Source organism: Pezoporus occidentalis, unplaced genomic scaffold (assembly GCF_034315485.1).
Source record: "Pezoporus occidentalis ecotype Australia unplaced genomic scaffold, CSIRO_AGI_Poc_V1 ctg241, whole genome shotgun sequence".
Classification (NCBI taxonomy): domain Eukaryota; kingdom Metazoa; phylum Chordata; class Aves; order Psittaciformes; family Psittacidae; genus Pezoporus; species Pezoporus occidentalis.
The window spans coordinates 68040-82944 of record NW_026914297.1 but is presented as its reverse complement, the minus strand read 5'-3'; the positions used below and the strand labels follow the sequence as shown (position 1 = coordinate 82944).

Below are 14905 nucleotides of genomic sequence, written 5' to 3'. Positions count from 1 at the left end.
AAAGCTTTTCCCTGATGTATTTATTTAATAGGTTACTCTAGTCTGAAACATGCTAACAGGTCTTAAATGAGCTCAAAATGAGACATGTCAGCATTGTCTACTTGAAGATTATATTGTTGGAATATATCATTTACCTTACCAGATGAATTAGGAGGGTTTTAAAAGCAAAGCAGGTTACTTAAAATAAATGTTACAGAGGATATAATAGTCTATAGATGGACTCTTTATTTACAGTAAATTTCTTTAACACAACATGAAGTTTACTTTCGTTTCTTCTACAGAGTGTCTGGATTCTATGAACTGTTTCTTACTTTCAGATTCAGGTAATCTTAGGGCTCCTCTGCTCAATATCACCTACAGTTTATTACACCACAGTGTATTAGTCAGGCCCTTAAATACTTTTACCATCTAAGAGCACCTTTACAGAAGTAGTTTATAAAAAAAGGCAGTCACAAAAAAAAAACCAACCCAAACCCAACAATTTCAACTGACACCACATTTGTCTCATATAGGATGCCAGAAACTGAATATACTATGAAGCCTAAAAACAATCTTACTTAGTTAACATCTGATGGCTGCTTTGCCTCTATTGTATTCTCCAGCTACGGATTAACAGTAAACACTGTGATGCATACTGATGTGGAGAAGAATTTTAAAGACTGAAAACATCCAGACAAGTTCACTAACTCCAAGTATCTATGAAGCTGTGTATGTTTTCAGATGCTGAAGACCAGAAGACATTGATTAAACACTGTGCCCATTAGGGCTTTAAGTGGGCAAGTTATGGGTCTAACCAAAAGAGTAGGACATATATATATATATATATATATGTCCTCCATATTTCTAGGACAATAATACAAGATATTTCTCTCTGATAGCTCAAAAGATGTAACCCTTAGAAGCCTTGGTCTTACATACAGAATTCTATCAGACCTGTAGCAAATTCTCAACCTCTGTTCCAGAGCCCAGCAGACATATCAGACCTTCACATAAAGTAACTGTTGATCCTTGCCTAGATCACTTCATTTCAAAGTGCATTCATCTGCAGCCTTTCACAACCACCACATGCGAAGTTATACTTCTGAACTGCACTTTCCATTAGCAATCAATAGACAAAATCAGCTCAGGAAAGGATCAGATACAACAGATCTTAAAATTTATCATTCCTGATCCAGTTGGGATTTTCCCCTGCCACGTCTCCATCAAACAAAGGAAGCTTTACACATTGGGCTATCAGAATTATGAGACAAGTCTAGATTTACATCTTACACCTAATTCTCAGATATGAAAAAAATCAAAGAAAACCCCTGCAGTTTCTCTTTCAAGACAGTACTACAGATCACTAGTTGTGCACTTTACAGTACTATATATCTATTATAGTATCTGTAGTTTATATCTAAGTGACAAGTTTTAACATAGAATTCTTCACCATTAACATTTATTATGCTTCCTCATTCATACTGCATTCATTAAAGTACATCTTTACCAACTATGTGATGGTCTAATAGGTCTGAGTCATATGGTTTCCATTTAAGCAAGAAACAGCATCAGAAAGCAAGCAGTTTTAGATAATATACATTGTGAGAGTTAGCTGCAAGCTATAGTACCTGAATACTATGTATTTCCAAAGTCCAATGTACAGCAAATGAAAACCTTTGATTTTTCTCTCTTAGCTTTAAATGGATTTTCGTAGAAATTATGGCATAGAGCTAACTGCCAGCACAATCAAATGTTTACTAATGTGGTAACTACTCCCATCATAGCCTGGTAGACATCTATTATTAAATGAAAATTCTGCATGCCATAAGGATGCTCAAACAACTGAAGGTTACAAATGTACAAATCTTAGTTTGATGAACTGCTGATGCCCTAACTTGTGCCGCCTCACCAGCTTCATATGCAGTCTTCATAAATATGCGGAAGATGTCAAACTGGATTTTATATATCTGCAGCTGCTATATATATAGTGTATATATGCCACTATATATAGTGTATATAAGGATATGTGTATAAGGATATGTACACCTCCTACACCTTAAAATCTTCAGTGGGGAATAAAGACAGTAATACTAGATCTGAACAAAGCTCCTTTAGTCCAATACACTGTGACTGACAGTAGCCAGCAGCAGGTATTTAAGAAGCATGTACCAGTGTCTTCCCAACAAACTCTCCAGCCTTCCAGTGTCAACCCAAGAAGCAGTGCATGGCTCAGGGATTCCCTGAGTCAGAGCCTTTCTGTTTAAGATTTCTCAATGGCTTTCTCTTCCATTGGTTTGTCCAGCCGTTGTCTGAACTAGTATGAACTCTCAACATTCACAACTGCTTGTCACAAGAAATTCTACAGTTTGGCAGCATTTCACATGAGAATCTATCAGCTTTTGTTTGCTCTGGACCTGCTACCTTCCTTTATTGCAACAGACCAAACATCTATTTCATATTCTTATTTTCCCCATTGCACACACAATTTCATAGACTTCCATCATTTCCCTTCAGGCCTATCTTTTCCATGCTAGTCTACTTGGTTATTCCTTGTCAGCCACTTCAAAAGATTCTCTAGTTCTTTGATACCCATTGTGAGGCACAGGGAGCCAAAAATGTACACCAGATTGTGGGAAAGTATCAATAAATACTCCTCCTGTTCTTATACTCTTCCCTTACCTGCTGGCCACAATCAGGTAGATCTGAATAATCTGGGGATGCAGAGAGGATCAGATGAACAACCACTTGAAAATCACACACAAATACAGGGCAACTGCTGCATGATTCAAAGTCCTTGTTAGTTTCTCTCTGTCAGGTATCATCTCCTTATTTTCTCAATATTCAGGCAAACCCACAAGTTGATCATTAACCCACATGCTGAAAGTTCAATCCACACTCACTCTGTATGATGCTATAAAGACCATTTCTCCATTCACAAGAACATTAGTGTACAGATTGTTAGGTTTGTGTTAGGACTGTTAGTCTTGACATCTCCACCAATATAAGAAACTTTCGCAAGCAAAAGAATGAGAAGTCCTGACCATCCCTCCAGATTCCATGCTAGACATGGAAAGATGAGGGGGAGGAGGGGAACCTGGCAACAAGCATGAGCATCCTTCATCTATCCACCAATGTTAACTCAAACCACCATCTCAACCTACAAGTTTTACACAACACCTATGAAAGCCTTCAGTCCAATGGCCTTTCTGCTGAGTAGGATCTGCAAGCAGGATCATGGTCATAGCACCATAAAAAAATTAAAACAGGTGAAAGAGAGAAAAGCTGCCAACAGAAGGCAACAGAAATAGCATTAGAGGTTATAATTGCAGTCAATAGGAAAGGTGGGAAGTGAAGAGAGAAAACAAAAAAGCAAAAATTAGGTTATCAGTGCTGGGGGTGCATTACTCTTCCTCCCTGAGGGAACTGACACAACAGCAGGAAGAGATAAGGGTAACAGTAAAGGAAAATCCATGGCTACATGCTGGCAACTAGAAGGTGGGGGGGGGGACCGAAAGCATGGAGATTCTGTGTAGGATCTCATTTCTTTCAAGACAAAATCAGTACTGTAGTACAACAATGTGTAAGACGACATTAAAGTACAAAATATTTTTTCCCTCCAAGCCTCCTTCTGTTATTCCATTTACATGTATCTGCACCTTTTCCTAATTTGACCTCTTTAAATGACCTGCAGACCCCATCTTATCTCCCAGACTCCTATAGTATGAGCCTGTTTACACTCTGCCATATTAGGGGAAATGGGGAGTTTTTGCCAATATTTGCCGAAAGTATTACCACCAATATTCTGCTCATCTCTCCCTGTCTTGCTACCTTAATTCTGTAATTGTGGATCTAAGTACTTGACTTTAACTTATTTCTCTCCAGAAAACATTATGACCTATCAGCTAAAAGCACCTGCCTGTCTCTTCAGCATCTGCTCACATGCATCCAGCAGACAGAGATTATTCTTCATCAGCCTATTTCCTGGTCAGTGAGGGCAATGCCAGCTTCCTGATGTAATGGCTCTAAGTTCCATACGTTCAGATTATGTTTAAATACAGCAATCTTTTTGTATAAAATTGTAAGTGTGTGTGTAGACTGTAAACAACCTCATTGGGGCTTTCCTAGCTGCTGTAGTCATGACAAACCTTGTCTTGCTCTACTCAAATCCAATCAGAATCCTCCTTTAAAGCTCCTCTCTATTAACACTCTCTGCCTCTCCAATCCTTCCACTGGTTTCCTCTTGTCTGCTACAACAGAGGCTGCTCATCTTCGTATTCAGCACCCTTGACAAAAATCACAATACAAGAAATCAGCTTCCAACTCTGCTCAGTCAATGTCAGCAAGATTCTATTTTTCAGACAAGTATTTTCAGCCCTTTTCATTTTATTCTGCAAATTTGAGGGGTTTCTCATATAAACATTTACAAGAGCTGTTATAGACTTTGGAATTTTGCCTTAACTGTCTCACAGAGATAAAGTCAGGTCATGAATACCTTCATACAGCTGCCAACCAGGCTGGCAAATTGTCTTGCTGACAATTAGAAGGGGCAGAAAGAAATACTTCTTGGTTTGGACTTCAGAATCCAGTCCATTCTGCTTTAGTGTCCCATTTCAATGACACTCCCATATTCCCAGACTCTGTGGTAAAACATATAAGGGATGGGGAAACCCAATAGTATCAAATGGATAATATTAATAGATATATATGAGAAGTATACACACACACACACATATATATATGATCAAAGAGTCAAAACAGAAACTGTTATGGCTGAAAACACTTAGCTGAGAAAAAGCAGTAACAAGTACCAGTTCCAGGAACCACTCAGCCCTGTATTAATTTGAGCTTCTCAGGCAAGGAAATGATTTAACAATGTTTATATCTAAAGGTATGGTTGTATTTTTCTCTTTGGCCAGCGCAAACTACGTGAAGAGATCCAATTCAGACTTCCCCTTAAAAGCTACTGTTTGCACTTAAATTTGTCACATGTGGAGAATTTTGAGTAAGTTACAAATAATTCAGAACTGGATATTACACTGGCAGCAGTCATAGTGTCATTTCAGATCTTATTTCTATAATGCAATACTAATTGGAACAATACCTCTTGATCTCCACATCTCAAAATGCTTCAGAAAGAAGCAGCAGCTCATACTAACTTCAGTAGACACATGGGAAAACAAGTCAGAGAACGGTTAAGAAATCTGCCAAAGACAACCAGGAAATAGTCAATGACTGAATCAGAAATAAGTGTCAAGTCTTGCAGCACTTTAAGCAGCACAAGCCAAGCACTGCCTGAGAAAAGCAGTTCTTCTCTTGGGAAAATGCAGCAGGTTAAAACCTGCGATTATTTTTAGGAGGCCAGTTCCCCCAAACCCTTCAATGCATGCCCACACACGTTTATGCCAGCAGAAGGGAAGGAGTCAAGAGGCCAGACAGACTGCAGAGCTACCTACTTGCTGCTTGTGGAACCACGGCCCCACTTGCTGGAATACCCAGTCTCCTCCTCTTCCATTCACCTTTATGGATAAACAGCCAGTCTCATGTGTAGGCTCATTTTTAATTCACATTTATGAAACAAGCCAGCACTTTTGCATTTGGTGTAATTTTCATGCCATCTTGAAGTACTTAACCAACATTTGCTAATTAAATTTCACATCCTTTTGGGAATTTTCCTCCTCTTGTTTTTGAGCAAACTGAGTGCAATATAAAGAGTGCAAAGAATTAGATTACAGTCATATAAGGCTTAAACTGAGTTGGGGGATTTTGTTTTTAAATCAGTAAATTGAGCTGTGATGTAACTAACTGTGCCATATGCAGGGGATCCACAACGTATCACAAAATTAATTCAGGGATATTTATTCAAAATTTACTCTGGTGAGAAAACAAGGAGTGAAGGGACTGTTTCAGCAGTGGGTAGAGAGGCTTTATCCAAAAGCCTGATAACAACACTTGTGAATAATTCTTTCTGTGGAGTGAAAAAAATCACATAGGAAAAAAAAAATTAAAAAAAAAAAACAAAACCAAAACAAACAAACCAACCAACCAACCTATTCAACCACAATAAGTAGATTTCATGATTTATAGACCTGTATCTGTACCTTCACAATACAACTTTCCAACTCACATAGAGTAAGACAAAACTACAAGTTGAGAATCACATAACTAGAAACCTTTCAAGTATATTGCTAGATTTGCAAAACAAATCTTTCTTGTAGTGTTCTTATTTTGTCAGATAATCATAAATCTGTTTGAACACTCCAGCAAAAACATCAAATCTGCATCTTGGGGATACGCCATACATGAGAAAGAAAACAAGTACATGTCTGACCCATTCCTAAAATTACCTTAATGGGTCCAACCTCCCTATAAAAAGTTATTTACTCAAACTATCGGACACAGTAAAAGACTATCTATTACCATCTAAAAACTCCAGTGCTCAGAACATTAACAGCACCATTACAAGCGAGGACTGGCCTAACAGTTTGGAAGTCTTAACTAAAAAACCTTAACTAAAACTAGACCCTTCAGGAGCAGTTATTAGTCCTTCAGTCACTGCCTTAACTATCAGCACAGTCATATGACAGTTATTCAGAAAAACAATGAAAAAATTTAGTGACAAAGAAAAGTTTAGGTTCAAACTGATCTATGTTAAACCTTCAAGTCTGATTATTCGAAGTTCTGCAAAGTATTGTGGAATGGGATGGTGAGAAAATTAGCTACAGGATCATTACATAGGACAATCCTAAAAGATAAAAAGGTTTTCATTCAACAAGCTACCAAGAGGCTGATGCCTGAAGAAATTTAAGATAATTTTATGCTTTAAAACAAGAATTGAAGAAGTGTATTCCAGCTACAATATCCCAGCTTACAGGTGTGCTGTATGAAAATCTGCTGGGCATATCCCCCAAAAGATGAAAGATTCTTCACATGCTACAAGCAAAACATGCTAATAGGTCAACACTGAAATTAAACACAATTTAAGTAATGGCTATTTAAACATCTTCCAGAATACCGTGCTTCCAGTTTTTGCATCAGCCTCATAGCTCATCAACCTCTTCCACACTTTCTTTTATCTTTTTCCACTCAGGTTTATGTTGCAGAATACTCTGAAGCTCGTAGTCAAAGTACACCGGCATATGCTATTAGAATGAATTGAAACAATTAACATATTTTCTCCAAATTGAGAACTAACTGCTGAATTTTCCATTACAACTCCGCATATGCAAATGCCTTTTCTTCTTCTGCGCCAGACATTCAAAATATACCATAAATTCCTGAGAACTTTAATTTCACTTAGTTGCACCCCCTCTACTCACAAGGTTATTGACGTAAAAATTGCTATTTCTATCCCTTCTAGAAATACAGTTAAGAAAATAACCTCTATAAGGCCGTGTTTTACTAGCAACACTAAATAACATCCTCTCCACTAATTATTAACGTCATACAATTTGAGCCAGAAATACAGCAATGGGGGTATATGAAAAAAAGATGCTAAGAAAAGCCGAAACATCTCAATTTGACCCTTCTCACACCCTGAAATTTCCACCAACACACAATATCATCTTATTTCTGAACATCCAAAGCATTAACTCATAATTAATGCTATACAGTGTCTGACATATTCTACATGACATGGAAGCATGGTATACTTTAATTCAGGCAATTACAGACGTGACAGAAGTCAAGGAGCATTAAAGCCGTCAATTCAAGATGTCACATTTGCTCTACACTAGCAAGACTTTTCCATCTGCACCAACAGAGATGAAGAATTAATATAGGATTTTATACTTCGAATTTTAATAGAAAAAGATTTTCCATTACAGACTACCAGCTCCTTTGAGCACTTAAGTAACAGCTTTTGGAACATTAAATATTAAGTAAGTTTTAGAAGAGTACTTCAAAACGATTTTTACTGCCATTCCAAAAGGTGAATTTTTATTTCACACTTGCATATGCAATTTACAACCAAACTGCTGCCAGATCTCAGGATCACATTGTTGCACTTCATCTTTAAATAACGGTTTCTCTTTCTCTCCTGCTAGGTAACTACAAATACAAATAGAATTTGTGCTCCACCAAAATGGGGTTGATCAAATTCAGCTGACAAGATACTCCAGGAAATTCTATTTTAATCTCTCCTGTAATTTCTGATCTTAAAGAAAAGTTGCTAATACCTGATATTAAGACCCAGGCCATACACAACTTTGCTATATTATATGGCGGACTGTAAGAGGGAAAACTAAGACTACATTAGCATCTTAGGAAGCTTCTAATTAGCTACCCAGTTGCCTCACAAAAAAAGAGGGATGCTGAGCGGCTACATTTCAAGTAAGAGTACCTATTTTCAGCATCTTCTCACCAGTTAACACATTAACACACCAGATTACACAGAATCCCTGAGTGAGGAAACCTCCTCTTCTGAGTTTTACTGAGGAATAGCACCTAGTGATGGTGAAGGAGCCTACTCAGCTCTCTTCTGCCAAGGAGGGTCACAGAAACACCAAAACTATCCAAAAGAGGTAGGAGGAAGTTCTCCACTCAGAAATGGAAATCAAGGATGTAGACATTTACTTGACTAAAAGTACCACTGAGCAATGATTTAAACAAGAGAGTGTATAACCATTACAAGGCTTTCTGGTTTTAAAAGCATATCATAGAAAACTAGATAGATTTATGAAGACACATTTTGGTTTTCCCTGCAACACCAGATTCTTGTTTCTGGTTGTCCCGGTACAGCATGCAGTTAACATACACCACAGAAATTCTTCATGATCCAAAGACAAGAAACCAAACCTACAGAATTGAATGTCCAATAGAAAGCCCAAACACTGCACAGACAAGGTCTCTCTTTCACAAGGGGAGACAGCTTTTTTTCCCCTGAGATAACTGCAGCAGTTCCCAAACCCCAGACATCTATCTTACCCCTTTTGAAGGATCCCATCCCTGCCACAGGGGTAATTCAATTGGTTATGAAACATCAACTGAAGCATTCAAATTCCACCCACAAATCTCTAAGGTGAAACAGAAACCAACCCAAGCACCATCCAATGCACCAGTCTGTAGCATGCAAGAGGTTCAAGAGATGCTATGCAAACTGGTGGTAAGAACTACAACAACCTTCCTCAGCAAGTCATCCTCACTCATGAGTCAGTCGCCAACAACTCACAGGTTTACTCAAATTCTCCTATTCCCTCCCATTTCATTTATGATTTAATGAATCAGAAATAACCATGATGATCTCAGACTTCTTATATATATATATTTTATCATATATTACACATAAAATATTCTTTCCAAACAACAATTTTTGCTTCTCCCTCATGGATTGAAAGCACAGGCACTTTAAAAACAGCTACTGCATGTGAAACTATTCCTCCACTGTTAACCCATCTGCAGATAAAACTGCTTTTGACATCATCTAACATGCAAGAAATTATGTGGTCACAGTTTTAAGTTTCCAGCCTCTTCTTGTAGTTCAGTCATAATCAAAAGCGTATCTGTAGTGGCAGCTTTTTAAAGCACCTTTGGCATGGAAAAGTTAATATAACTTGACTAATCCATACTGACAAACTGCAATGTATTATAAGAGAACCCACATACAGGGCTTCAGGACAAACTAAGTATCAGCCTCATCTCTCTTCTGAGTTGACTGGGTTCAGATAAAATCAAGTCTAGATTTCAGATCCCTACAGGAAATGCACCAGAGCCTTCTGGAAACAAAGTTTATTGTTATTACATTTATGATTAAGTTTGAGACGTTCTACTTCACAAGGAATGCAACAAAACATAACTCCAATTGAAACTCAAACAACAGCTTCTAGGTCACAGAAAAGGGCAAAGAATGGAAGAAATCTTAAACTATGAATGGCCTAAGTAAACCTTTGCATATATGAAAAGAAAACCCCAGAATTTCAAGGTTCAAAATAGCCTAAGTCTGATCTTTGAGACCTCTGTGAAAAAATCAGCACCTACACCAATAATGGCGATAACGTAACAGGTAAGTGACTACATTTATGAAGAAAGGTTTTGTGAATAACATTCCAAGAAAGCTAATCCATGAAATTACACTGGTTATATGGGAGAATTCCCATCTTCCAGACACCCTTTCTCTGTCAATACTGCATTTCAGATAGCACCCAAGCAGGAACAAGAGTTGAAGAATATGAATCTGAGACAAAACTCTACACTGGATAACCAAGCACATACATCTTTTTTTAATTTAAATTAATTCCTCCTCTTCCTTCCCCCCACCCCAGAAAAAAAAAATTAAAAAAAATCAAAACAATCTACTATTAATGAGGTGAACAGCACAGCTGAACTGTAATAATATACCTATCTAGTTTGATGAACAGCACTTGAACTTGTAATGAACTTATATAGGCTTAACTTTCTAACATTGACAAACAGGAGAGGAATCGGTAGGTTTCCTAACTGATTGTTAGACACCTTTCTTGGAACATGAATGCATTTTAATCCATTTAGGAAAGAATCTGCTTTTCAAAGCAGACCCAGGTTCTGCCCAGGAACCCTACCAGACCTTTCACACGGAGCATGTGGCCTGTGCCCAGCAGCCAGAGAATGCTACTGTGGCTGTTTTCAACTGTCCCCAGGACAAACCTGCCTCTGACTTCATGAAAAGAATTAGCCAAATGCACTTTCCCTGCAGCACAGCATACAGTGCAAGCGGATGTACGGCACAAGAGGAGGCATTAAAAGAAACATCATATTATTTTAAGTATATTTCATAGTTTACCTCATCCTTTCTCATTTATAGGTGTTCTTTCTCTTGCCATCTTTGTGAATGTATTTTCATTTTCAGTTTTACCCAAGACTCATCACCCAGCATGCATGGACTTTTAAAGTCCTGGTCAACAGTTAGTCCAGGTAATCTGTTGCCTTAAAATTTAATTTCTGATATATTTTTTTTTTTACTGAGAGTTATGAACAATGAGATTTTTCAGAGATGGATGATCCATCTTTGTACCAATACAGTATCTTAATCTTGCAATATCCTTTGTAATCACAAGCAGGTAAAGTCACTCACTTCAAAACCACACAGATCAACATCCTGCTTAAACTTGAATTAAAAAACTGCATATCAAATCGGTCTGGGAGTGGCAATGTTACATGAGTGGTTTAAATGTGAATCCATTTAAAGACATAGAAATCTCTCTTAGGATACTGGGAAGAAACATAGCTCCAAGGTAAGACTGAGCTTTCTGTATGCACACCAACTCACTAAACTTAAGCTCCAGTAGGCCCAGACTGCAGTTGTCATTTAACAGATGGTGGATAAACACTGAACTAGAACGGAAGAGGAAGGGAACATCACAAAACATCATTAGAATCATAGAATAGAATCAACTAGGTTAGAAAATCATTGAAAGACAGAAAAAACAAAATGGAAGACACATTCAGCATGTTCCTTGCTATTTGTATATTTTAGAAGTAGCAGAAAGTAAATATTTACAGACAGCAGTCCTGCACGGGTCAGAGTTTTTATCTGCAACTTTTACAGTAGAGACAAGGTAACACATTCACTTAATAGCTTGTTATCTGAAACACTGATTCAGATTTGACTTGAGAACATAAATGACTTGAAGAGTTCAAGACTGGCATCCAGGAAACGCTTGTTTGCATTCTGAAACCACTGTCTGGTTATAAGTCTATTCTCAAGATTGTCCTGTGTTGCAGCGCACCTGCATGAGGCACAGATCCCCTTCAGCTTAAACAACTGCTAAAATCTCAAATTTGAGTAGCTTAGCACACTAGAACTCCAAATAGTACTTTTGACCATGCAAGTAAACCTTTTTTAGGCAAATATAAAAGAAGAGGAATAAAACATTTCACCAAACTTTGGCTGAGAGCTCCAAGAGTGAAATGCCAGCATTAAGAACATAATAAAGAGAAAAATAAAAAGAAAATACTGTTCTGTCAATACAGAAGATTTTTTTTTCATTTACTTTTATGCACTTAACAGTAGTCGAAGCAGAGTCAGCTTCCCCTCCCCATGAGCATCTCTCACTCATGCTGTAACTGAGAAATAAAATAACTTATAAGATGCTCTTAGAGAACCACAAGAACCGTGGAAGAGCACTAGAGGGGGGAAACTGAAAGGAAGCTTTAGAGCCTGTTCCTACTTTTATCACAGTTTTTGAAAGAGTTTTCTAGGTCTCTTTAGAGCACAACAAAACACTTGTGTGCCCAGGAAAAACAAGTAAAATGAATGGTTGTAGGAAATAAAGTATATTTAAAATAACTCAGCAGCAGTGTAGGAACATCAATATACTCTGGTTTTGTGCAGCTAATTCTGACCTGGAGAGTTGCTTTTAATTGATTGTTACAGTAACTAACAAGCTAGAGAGAAGTATCACTTGTGGAAGAAAACACTTGTAATATCCTCTCCACCCCTTAAAAAACACTCCTAGAAAGAAGGTTCCATGCTCTTTCCTATGTTTCAGTAACAAGTTTAGTTATTTTAGTAACCAATATCAAACAGTATATTTCAAATAGGCAAATTATACTGCATATAAAGCACAGCTGAACCTTTTTCCTTAGCAGCCTATACTATATCACAAAGAAAAGTGATGTCAATAAAAATTAACTATGCTTTTGCAAAAAGGGTTGCTGTAGTTGGCTTTATTTCCTCTCAACTTAGCAGTCCTTGGGATAAGCACGAAGGTCTTTCATGCCCTAGGTTTCAGCTAACTAGAAATCCACTTCAGATATTACATACTTCTTTTCCAAACGTCAAGGTTGTTTAGTTAATCAGGAATAACAAAATTCTGCAGAATATAATTCCAGTGCAAAACTGCAACAGATCTGCACAGTCCTCATGTGCAGTGAGATAACACTATGTGTCCACTTATTCAGGCATTTATGCTCTGCCTATGGTCATCTTACAGTAGTAATGTTTTTTTTTTTGTAATAGCACTGGGTTTTTTTCCCCTCGAATCGTACTGCCTAGGATAAAAATCCCTACCTGGGCTCTAGCAGTTCATAACTACAGTGCTGTACCTAAAAATACTGCATAATACAAGAATGCTGCCACAAAAGCAAGTCCTCAAAATGAGACATCCCCTTCTCATTGTAATAAGTTGTCTTAGGTCACATCAATATTTACAGTCATAAAAAGGTAACATGCTTGTTAAGACTATATCTGTAAAAAAAGAAGAAACAGGTTTTGGATAATAGATTGTTCAGACTACTTATTTACTTGAGCCTGTCTGACACTAACAGCCGATACATCCATCTAGAATCTTGACAAACTGCATTGCACTTGATACCCACAGATTTTTAAGTTCAGAAAAATCAGTAAGTACAAAGTTCTATACCATCAAGTCAGAATAATTCTAGAAAAAGCCACTTCCATTGTGCCCTCCAACAGAGCTGACAGAAGCTGGGGATGTTTACAGGTCCTATATGGATAATTCAGCATCTGCATCAGCAACAACTCCTCACTACTGACAACCTCAGCGTGGGGCTGGATGGAGCAGGCAGCCGCGACGCACCTCCAACACTGCTCGGACAGCAAGACATCTTCAGGAACTAGCGCACTCCTGGCCGAGCATCCAAGTGGCCGATTTTTAAGAACTAGCCCTTTTTTATCATTATTAATAGTTTATTTTGTTTTAACTTGCACTTGTCCTACTACAGGGATGAATGGCCAAATGGCCAACACACTGATGCCCTGGGATTTCTCAAAAAACTTTCCTTCAAGGGCCATCCCTCACGGCTGCCTCAGGTCCCCTCCGGACCTCCTCGCACACAAACAGCGCAAACGGAGAACAAACCCCGGGGGCACCGGGCACCCCCGCCCCAGCCCGCACCTGGTCCGCCCCCCTTCCCCATTCCCGGCGGCTCCCTCACGGAACCCCTTCCCCCCCGGCCCCGGCACCCTCCCCCCCGGGGACGAGAGCGGTTCTCTCCCCGGTGAGGAGGGAGGAGGAAGGGATGGCCGTGGCCCCCGCCTCTTCCCCCTCCTCCTCCTCCTCCTCCTCCTCACAGCGGAGGCGCTAGGCCCCACTGCGCCCCCGAGCCTCGCCGCCCCCCCGCGCCGCCCCTCCGGGCCCTCTGCCCTTACCGACGGCGCGGCGCTGGGGCGGCCCGGGCGGCAGGCTGTGGTGGGGCCGGACGGCCGCGGCGTCTCACCTCAACCTCAGCGCCACCGCCACCGCCATCTTGCCTCCCCTCCCCCGGCTCGGTGCGCTCCGCCCCCTCGCGCCAGGTCCTGGCAGCTACTGAACAAACGGCGGCGCCGCGGCTCGGTGGTTGTTACCGACCGCTGGAGCTCGTTCCTTCCTCCCGCCATGCCGGTGCACGTTGGTGCCCAGGCAGCGCCAGGCCGCGAGAAGCCGCGGGCGGGCCGGCGATAAGAGGGCAGGCTGGTTTGCTCCTTCCAGGACCCGCTGGTCGGTACGGCGGCGAAGGGTTCCCTCCCCTTCCCCTCAGAGGGGCTAGGGGGAGGGGGGGCTGGAGGCGCCGCCATGAGGCGAGCGCTGGGCGCGTCGGCGCTGAGGCGGACAGGTCCCGCCAGCCCAGAGCTGGGGCGCAGGGGACACCGCGGAGCCGGTAGGCCGCGGCCGTGCGAATGAATGGAGTCTCAGGAGCCGGGGACAGGAATCTGGACGGGACCCCAAGCGAAGCCTCGGGGGGCGTCCGGCCCCGCTGCGCCTTTCCCGCCCCTCGGCCTGAAGCACCTCAGCAGGGCTCCCGCGCGTCCCAGCCGCCGAGCCTGTGCCGCTGGCGACGGGTGACTCCAGAATAATGTGAGAGGTTTAAAATCGCAAAATCATTTTTATTCTTCCCCACGAATGAGGGGTATGTGAACTGTTCCCTGCTTTTTCAGTGCATTTCAAATCTGCGTAGCGTTTTACGTGCTAATATGTAATCTCAGGTGTTCTAAAATCACAAATGCATCTCTTAC

General features: G+C 40.3%; 1 protein-coding gene across 7 annotated transcripts in view; it reads right to left on the bottom strand.

The window, feature by feature from the left end:
- Nucleotides 1–14268, bottom strand: part of NCOR1 (nuclear receptor corepressor 1) — a 65822-nt gene extending 51554 nt beyond the window's left edge. For 5 of the 7 annotated variants that reach the window (XM_062622365.1, XM_062622369.1, XM_062622370.1 and 2 more), the window contains exon 1: nucleotides 14063–14222. The gene's annotated coding sequence lies outside the window, so the exon portion shown is untranslated. Of the gene's footprint in view, nucleotides 1–4124; nucleotides 4263–14062 lie in introns of all 7 variants that reach the window. The other 2 variants (XM_062622367.1, XM_062622366.1) reach the window with 2 other exon arrangements.
- Between the last annotated feature and the right edge of the window lie 637 nt (nucleotides 14269–14905).